The 8,147-nt window shown below is 31.5% G+C and overlaps 1 long non-coding RNA gene and 1 pseudogene across 2 annotated transcripts; one reads left to right on the top strand and one right to left on the bottom strand.

The window, feature by feature from the left end:
• Positions 1–390: 390 nt before the first annotated feature.
• Positions 391–954, bottom strand: LOC150037802 (uncharacterized; annotated as a pseudogene).
• A 1,679-nt stretch (positions 955–2,633) lies between these two features.
• LOC150037801 (uncharacterized) lies at positions 2,634–6,345 on the top strand. Of its 2 annotated transcripts, none has more exons than XR_016527847.1 (4): positions 2,634–3,105; positions 3,449–5,823; positions 5,933–5,987; positions 6,070–6,345. It is a non-coding gene; the product is annotated as an uncharacterized LOC150037801 (long non-coding RNA). The 2 variants fall into 2 exon arrangements; XR_016527848.1 differs by having other exon boundaries at positions 2,638–3,118.
• Positions 6,346–8,147: the final 1,802 nt, after the last annotated feature.

Genomic DNA, 8,147 nt, shown 5'->3' with positions numbered 1-8,147 from the left:
TGAAGTGTTAACTAGCTGGATTAGTAAGTGCTTGCATGAATTAACTTGATAAATATTTCTATTTTCAAAGGGTTGAAGCTTCATGCAATCTGGAATTTGAGAAATTTCTGCAAAAATTGGTTTTGCTCTCAAACTCTCTCAAATCCACCTAAATCATTCTCAGTTCAAATTTCCACCTCTCAAATATAAGGTTGAGAATAATAGAGAAGATCCTTTTGATGGTCTACTGAAGAAATTGATGGTCAATTTCGTGGATATAGCAAGGAGCAAGTGGAAATATACAAAGGCTGTAAAGTTGAAACCCTTTATTTGGAAAGCCTGTTTTTATATCATGTTTGATATTCAAATTAAGTGTAACTAGAGTTCTTAATGATTCTGTTAGCTTTAGTTTTACGCAAGTTTACTTTTCACGATTATCCCAATACAATCTTTGAAGTATGCCAATATCGAGTGTCCATTTTAATTTTATCAAAAGTAGATTTGAGTTGTAAATCTATTGGCTTAAGTACAACTATGGCCATACGAAAAATAACAACTAACATTGTGTCAAACCACCTTGATACAGTCTTACCTGAGTGCTGAAATCTCTCTTGAACCATTCTATTCGTGAATCGTGACCTAATGTAATAAGAAACATTGCAAGAGCCTCCTCCAAAGGCATACGTTTGGCTTTACTGAAGTATATTATTGTTCAAGTACTACTAACAACTTCTTAAGTATATGTTTTTTCATCCTAAATTGTTGGTGACATCTATCACCATGACCATTCAATATCTCCATAACAAATTTGTTACCAGTATGAAAATATGTACTACAAGGCTCTTTACAAACATGCATCACAAAATAATGCACTACAACACCACATCCTACATTTACTAATTGATCGAGTTCATATTCAATATCACTTTTATAAAAAGAATCACTGCTATCAGTATTGTATCAATCAGATGACATCTGAATAGCATAAAGAAATTAAAAGATGAAATATGAAACGAAAGATTCTAAACAAATTTTGATGATAAAACATTCATAACAAAGGTAACATTCAAATACAATAATTATCTAAATGATTCAAAGTCACAGTATCTAAAAAAACACTTCCTAAGTATCTAGGGCCAAACTTTCTTTTGCTTAAGCCTTGCAACTTGAAGCTCAGGCTCTTGTAATGCTATAAACATTTTCCTATTTTATCTTTTTTGTAAAAACGTGTACAACATTCATAAGGAGCTCATCACCTTTCACAATTTCAGGTATGTCTCGTAAAGCATTAATCACTTCAAGAATGCTACAACCTGGGAGATCTCTTCTCCTATTATCGATTGTTTCACACATACACTCAATTGATTATAGAGTTTATTGGCAACATTACTTTTTTATCCTTTTTTTTCTTTTTGTTTCCCTTTCTCTTGGATGTGATCACCAGTAATATGTATTGGATATTCAGTATCATCAATGTCATTGTGCTCTATATCTCACAGATGAATCATCATTATCACCTACATATCTAGATGAATTTCCCTCAATACTTTCAAGTAAAAATCCTTGAGAGAGTGATCATGGTCCATCTCCTGTAATTGCAATATAATATCAACAGAATATATAAATAAAATAAAATAACTAAATAACTAAATTTGAAATAAATAAAGAAAATTATAGAAAATAGAAAATTAAAAAATCTCCACTTTTTCTAAAATTCATGGAATTTTCACCAATCTGTGTCTTACAAAACCCACTAAATGTCACTATTTATAGACAATTTGTCAAGTAAGGGGTGGATTACATTGATACTAATAGTGTGTAATCTTGAGGCACATGGACAATACTTGGAAAAATGGAGGTATGACACATGATCAATGGACATTAAACTTGAGCATCTAATGGGCATCTATTATCATAATTTTTATAATAATATATATTTTAAAAAATTACACTAAAGGAATATAATAGAAAACCTACACCACCCTAATGATTTAAAAAAAAAAAAAAAAAAAAAACTCTACCCCACTTAACAATGTGTTTATTTAATCCAATAATTGCTATACATTTCTGCCACACATACCATTTTTTGTTTATATGTAATAAGTTAGGTTGAGAAATTTAGTACTCCGCATATATATATATATATATATATATATATATATATATATATATATATATGTATATATATATGTTATACACCATTCTGACTATTCACCAACACTTTTTTGGTACCAAAACTAGGTTACTTAAATTAATATCAAATAATATAAACATGAAATAAAACAATATATACAAACCATATTAAAAAATCCTATCAATGAGTTTATATGCAAAGCCGTATTATATCCACGTTGCTATGAAATTTTTTAATATTGTACAAAACTTAGCTACTTTAGTGTTATCAAAACCATTAAATCAATTGAAGAAGCATAGCAAATTAGCATTTATGGACTTAGAGTTAGGGGTGTTCAAAAAACTCGATAATCCGACCAACCTAGACTACCCAACCCAAACTGTAAGGGTTGGGTTGGGTTAAGAATTTTCAAAATCTTAAATCCGGATCGGGTCTTGGGTTACTCCATTTCAGGGTCGGGTTGATCCGACCCAACCCAAATATATATATATATATATAAGTAATAAAGAAACCAAGGATTAGTTGACTAGTGATGGTGAGAGAGAGTGAGCCAAATGCCGAATGGTTTTAATTTTTATTATATATATATATATATATATATGTATGTATGTATATATATGTATGTATGTATATTAAAAAAAACAAAGTAGAAAAAAGAAATCTCGATCGAAATGAAACCCTTGCCTCACCAAAGCTCGTCGTCGCCCTCCTCGCTTCTGATCCGATCTACCTTAGTCCCCTCTGCTTCCGATCGAAAAACTTTCGATCCAACGTTGTCGTCTAAATGAAACCCCTCCACTTTCAATCGAAAACCCTCCGATCGAACTATCGAAGAATCGATCGAAACCCTTGCCCTCGCCGAATGAAAACCCTCCGCTTCCGTTCTAATCTCCGCTTTAGTCCCCTCGTCAGATCCGGCCTACACCTCACACTTCCGATCTGGTCTCCCTCAGTCCCCTCGCTTCTAGTTCTAGTACTAGCTCATGCTTTCGGTACATTTTTTTGGTACTTTTGCTTATCTATTTAATTTTAGGGGTTTTATTTGGGATTTTTTATCCTATTTCTTCTATTTTTCTAGACATTTGTATAGATTATTGTGTTGTCCACAAAATGTTGATAGTTTTGAACGATAAATTATTAGAGGTTTCATTTGTTTTGTTGTCCAAATTTTTTTTGTTCCATTCAACCGTGATAAATTTTTGTTCCATGATTGTTGTCCAAGTTTTTTTTTGTTTCATTCAATTGTAAATTATTAAAGCTTTCATTTGAATTGTAAATCGGTATTCCATTCAAACGTAGATTTATTAATAAGTTAATTTTTGTTCAATCTTGCAGTGTCTTGAGAACAGTTAGATTCTTCAAAGTCGTCACAATGGACATGAAATCAGACACTGCTGAATCATCATTTTCAAAGTTTCCCATGAGTAAAATAATTTAATTTTTATTGTGTACATATACTGTTTATGTGTGATTGATTGATGATTGATCTTTATACATGAGTTGTTATGAGTTAATTGAGAAGCTAGTGTTTTTTTTAAAAAATTGTGTAGGTAGGTGTAATTAGTTGTTTACTAGTTTCATTTATTTTATAGATGGACAGCAGTAGTGGTAATGCAAGTGGAACTGGTAATAATGAAATGCCTCCTCCACCTCCTCCTCTTCCTAATGTTAGCCAAACTCCTAAAAATATACCACCTCTACCTCCCAAGTCCAATTGAAAGAGTCCTAATAAACCAACCTCGTCTGTGTGGGATCATTTCACAAAAATTGAAGCAAGTGCTAATGATGGAGCTAGGTACAAGTGTAACTATTGTGGTAAAGATTATACATGTGATAGTAATACTTGTGGAACTAGTACTTTATGGAAGCACTTAAGAAATCAATATAAAAAGTACCCATATAAAGAAGAAGAAAAAGGACAAACCACCCTAACTCTCGTACCTTCAAATGATGGAAAAGGAGTAAATGCTAGTAATTTTGTGACGACATTGTTTAGCCAACAAGCATGTAGACTAGCATGCACTAAGATGCTAATTATGAATGAGTTGTCGTTCAAATTTGTTGATACAGAGGGTTTTAGATACTTTTGTAGTGTTTCGTGTCCTAAGTTTGATGTTCCATTGAGAGTCACAATCGCTAGAGATGTATAGCAACTTTATCTTAAGGAGAAAAAAGTTGAAATCATTTCTAGTTAAAAGCTCTCAAAGAGTTTGTCTTACTACCGACACATGGACTTCGCTACAAAATGTGAACTACATGGTCATCACTGCACATTTTATTGATTCTGAATGGGTTTTGCATAAGAAGATTTTGAGTTTTTGTCAAGTTGTTAATCATAAGGGGGAGACTATTGGGAAGATGAATGAGAGTTGTTTGTTGGAATGGGGGATTGAAATTTTTTTTTCCATCACCGTTGATAATGCAAGTTCTAATGATGTGGCTATTTCTTATGTTAAGAGAAGACTTAAAAGTTGGAAATCGGTTGTTTTAGATGTAGAACTATTACGCATGAGGTTTGTGCCCACATTATTAATCTTATTATGAATGATAGACTGAAAGATATGCATGATTCTATTGCCAGTGTTCGTAACGTTGTGAGATATGTTCGATCATCACCTAAGAGAATGGAAAATTTTAAAGCTTGTGTGAAACAAGAAAAAATTCAGTGTAAGCCTCTTGTTTGTTTAGATGTGGCAACTAGGTGGAATTCTACTTATTTAATGCTTGAACATGCAATTAAATTTGAGAAAGCTTTTAGAACTTTAGAGGAGGAGAAGGAGGACTCAGATTTTGTTGATTACTTCGAGGAAGATGATCGTGGAAATGAAAGATTGGGGCCCCAAGTACATCGGATTGGTTGACTTTTATTAAGTTTTTAAAAAGGTTTTATGAAACCACTACAACGATAAGTGGATCTTCATATGTGACTTCTATTATTGGTTATAAGGAAATTAATAAAATTCAGTTTGCTTTAAACAAATGAAGAAACAATACCAACTATGTTTTAAGTATGATGGATATGAATATGAAGACAAAGTTTGATAAGTATTGGGGTTCACTTGAAAAAATGAATAAATTGATGTTTGTGGCTATGGTGATTGATCCTTGGTACAAGTTAAAGTACTTGAATTATTGTCTTTCCAATGTTTATGACAGTGATGTGGTTAACAATATGGTTGAGAGTGTGAAATTATATTTTTATCGTCTATATGACTTTTACAAATCACATAACACTTCACCTCAAGATAGTCATAGTACCAATGATTCTCAACAATCAAAGACTGTCACTATAAATGAAGATGATCATGGGATGGACGAAGAAATAGATGATACATGGATAACTTTTAAGAGATTGAGAGAAGAAGAAAGTTCATTGGAAGTGGAGAATGATTTGACTTCTTATTTTTCTGACAAGGTTATAGAAGATAAAGATGATTTTGAGATATTGTACTGGTGGAAAATGAATGGCTACAAATATCCCATTTTATCAAAAATTGTTCGAGATGTTTTGGCAGTTTCAATATCTACATTGGCTTCTGAATATGTGTTTAGTATAAGAGGGAGGATTCTTGATTCCTTTCGAAGTTCTTTGACTCCAAAAACAGTGGAGATTTTGATATGTACACAAAATTGGATTCATGGTGGCTTAGTGTTACTAGATCTGCATCCACAACTTGAAGAGTTGGAGACGTGTGAAAATATTGAGTCAGGTAATTAAATGATTTTTTTTGTACATATCTAAACTGTTTATTGTACATATCTAACTTGTATTATGCTCAAATAATTAATATATTTAATTTTGCATGATTTATTTTGTAGAGAGTCCATCATCTTCTGTCCTCTTGAAATAAGGAATTGGATTTGGAGCATAATGGTTAGTTTTACTACCATAAGATCAAATATTATTATTACCTATAAATTATCCTCTTGGTTTAATGTATTTGTAATTTTTTCAGGCATTGAGAATGAGAAGCGAAAAGACCAAAGATGAAGAAGAAAACTCACTCAAGTCATTCGTTCATGCCTCATGGTGCATTGGTGCTCTTGAATGTTATTATTGAACTTGGAGCCTTTGAATGTTATTATTGAACTTGGAATTTTATGTAATAGGCCACTAGACATTATTAAACCTGAACTTTTTGTTTCTATTTTGAATGTAGACTTGAATATTTTGAGTAGAGACTTTGAACTTGAACATTTGAATTGAATTATTTGAGGAAGTTTCTTTTGAAGTTTATATTGAATTTATGGTAGTTGTATTTTAATGTAAATGTTAAAATTTCGCATAGATTACATGTTTTTTATTATTAAATTTTTATTAATTGGTAATATATTTAGAATTAGTTCACTTTTGTAAATATGGAGGTTTATTCACCTACAAAAATCAAATTGTTCAATAGAACGGGAAGTAAAGAAAAAGAACATTCAAAATTAAAAATTGAAAAAAAAAAAGAACCGATGACCCAACCCGACCCAACCCAAAAATTTTGAGTTGGGTTTGGTTGGGTTGACCCTTAAAAATGAACCAATAGGGTTCATTATTAGCCAACCCAATTTTTTGGATTGGTTCACAAAATTCTTCCAACCCGGATCATGTACACCCCTACTTAGAACTTTCTTCCTAAAAGCAAAAAATGTGTCCCTCCTTATTCTTCTTCCTTGTTTGGATAGAAGAAGCCTGTATGATTATACCAAGATTCTTCTTTCATCATCTAAAGATCAAATTTTCAATTGTAGTTATATTTTTTTTTAATAATTTTTTAAAAATCGTAAAAATCACCACAAAAATGTGGTAGTAGTTTCAATTACACATTTAAAATTTCAATTGTAAAAATTGAGTCCTCAAACTTATACAAATATTAAAATTGGACCCACTAACTTCCAATAATTGTAAAATTTGGACTAAATTTGAACCATCAAACATATATAATTGTTACAATTTCTACAATTATATAAGTTTGAGGGTATATTGCAACTATCACCATATGTAGGGATGATTTTTTCAATTTGCCTTTTTTTTCTGTTAAATTAATTTGGGCTAACATATCAATCCAATCATAGCTCAAATTGAAATGAGAAATTTAAACTATCGAGCTTGTTATCGTTAAATAACATATTATGTGCTAGTTGAGATATGCATATTTAATTTGCATCCAAGAAAATTGGTACTCAATCTAAAAATTTATTGATACCATTTAAGATATGACACAAAAATTAGGATTCTCCTCAACACTATATAGGATAGTTAGAACCTCCATAAGAAGTACAACCATAGCTTTTATACCATTTAAGCATCTCTTCAATTTGTTCACTTTCACTTTTTTAGTTTGGCTTCTCTCATTCTTCTTTGGTCTCTGGCTTATTCTCTTCCTTTGCTTGGCCGACGCTGACGGTTTCGGCATTTGACCAATGCTTTCAAACTTTTGCAACTACATCAACTAGATCAACTTCCCCTATTACTATTAGCTATATCTTATTATTATTATTATTTCACATTTTATTCACTAATAGATAGTGATAGTAATTTATCACTTTGTATCACTGATTCTTCTTCTTTTTCATAGACAGTGATAGAGTACTATGAGTGGTTGTCTTCATCATCATTAATCATCATTACAGATAGATAATGATAGTACTCTATCATTGTCTATTACTAATAGACAGTGATAGACTACTATTAGTGTCTATCTTCTTCTTTTTCCTCTTTTCCTCTTCTTCTTCTTCCTCTTTTCCCCTTCTTCTTCCTCTTCTTCTTATTGACTACTATTAGTGTCTATATTCTTCTAATTGTTCATTTTCCTCCTCCTCCCCCTTATCTTTTTTTTCTTCTTCTTCTTCAATATTGTTAGACTTGGACTACCAAATAATTCATCATGAATTTTTTCACCACTGAGATTTCAAGACCTGGTTCTTTTTCTCCCTATCTCCTCCTCCTCCCCTTTCTTCTTATCACTGTCTATCAGTCTTCTTCTTCTTCTTCTTCTTCATTATCATTATCACAGTTAGACAGTGATAGACTAGTAACAGTATCTAT

This window comes from Benincasa hispida, chromosome 2 (genome assembly GCF_027475165.1).
Source record: "Benincasa hispida cultivar pf3 chromosome 2, pf3_genome.v1.1, whole genome shotgun sequence".
Taxonomy (NCBI): domain Eukaryota; kingdom Viridiplantae; phylum Streptophyta; class Magnoliopsida; order Cucurbitales; family Cucurbitaceae; genus Benincasa; species Benincasa hispida.
Note: the sequence above shows the minus strand (reverse complement) of the source record. Positions and strands in the feature narration are given on the sequence as shown.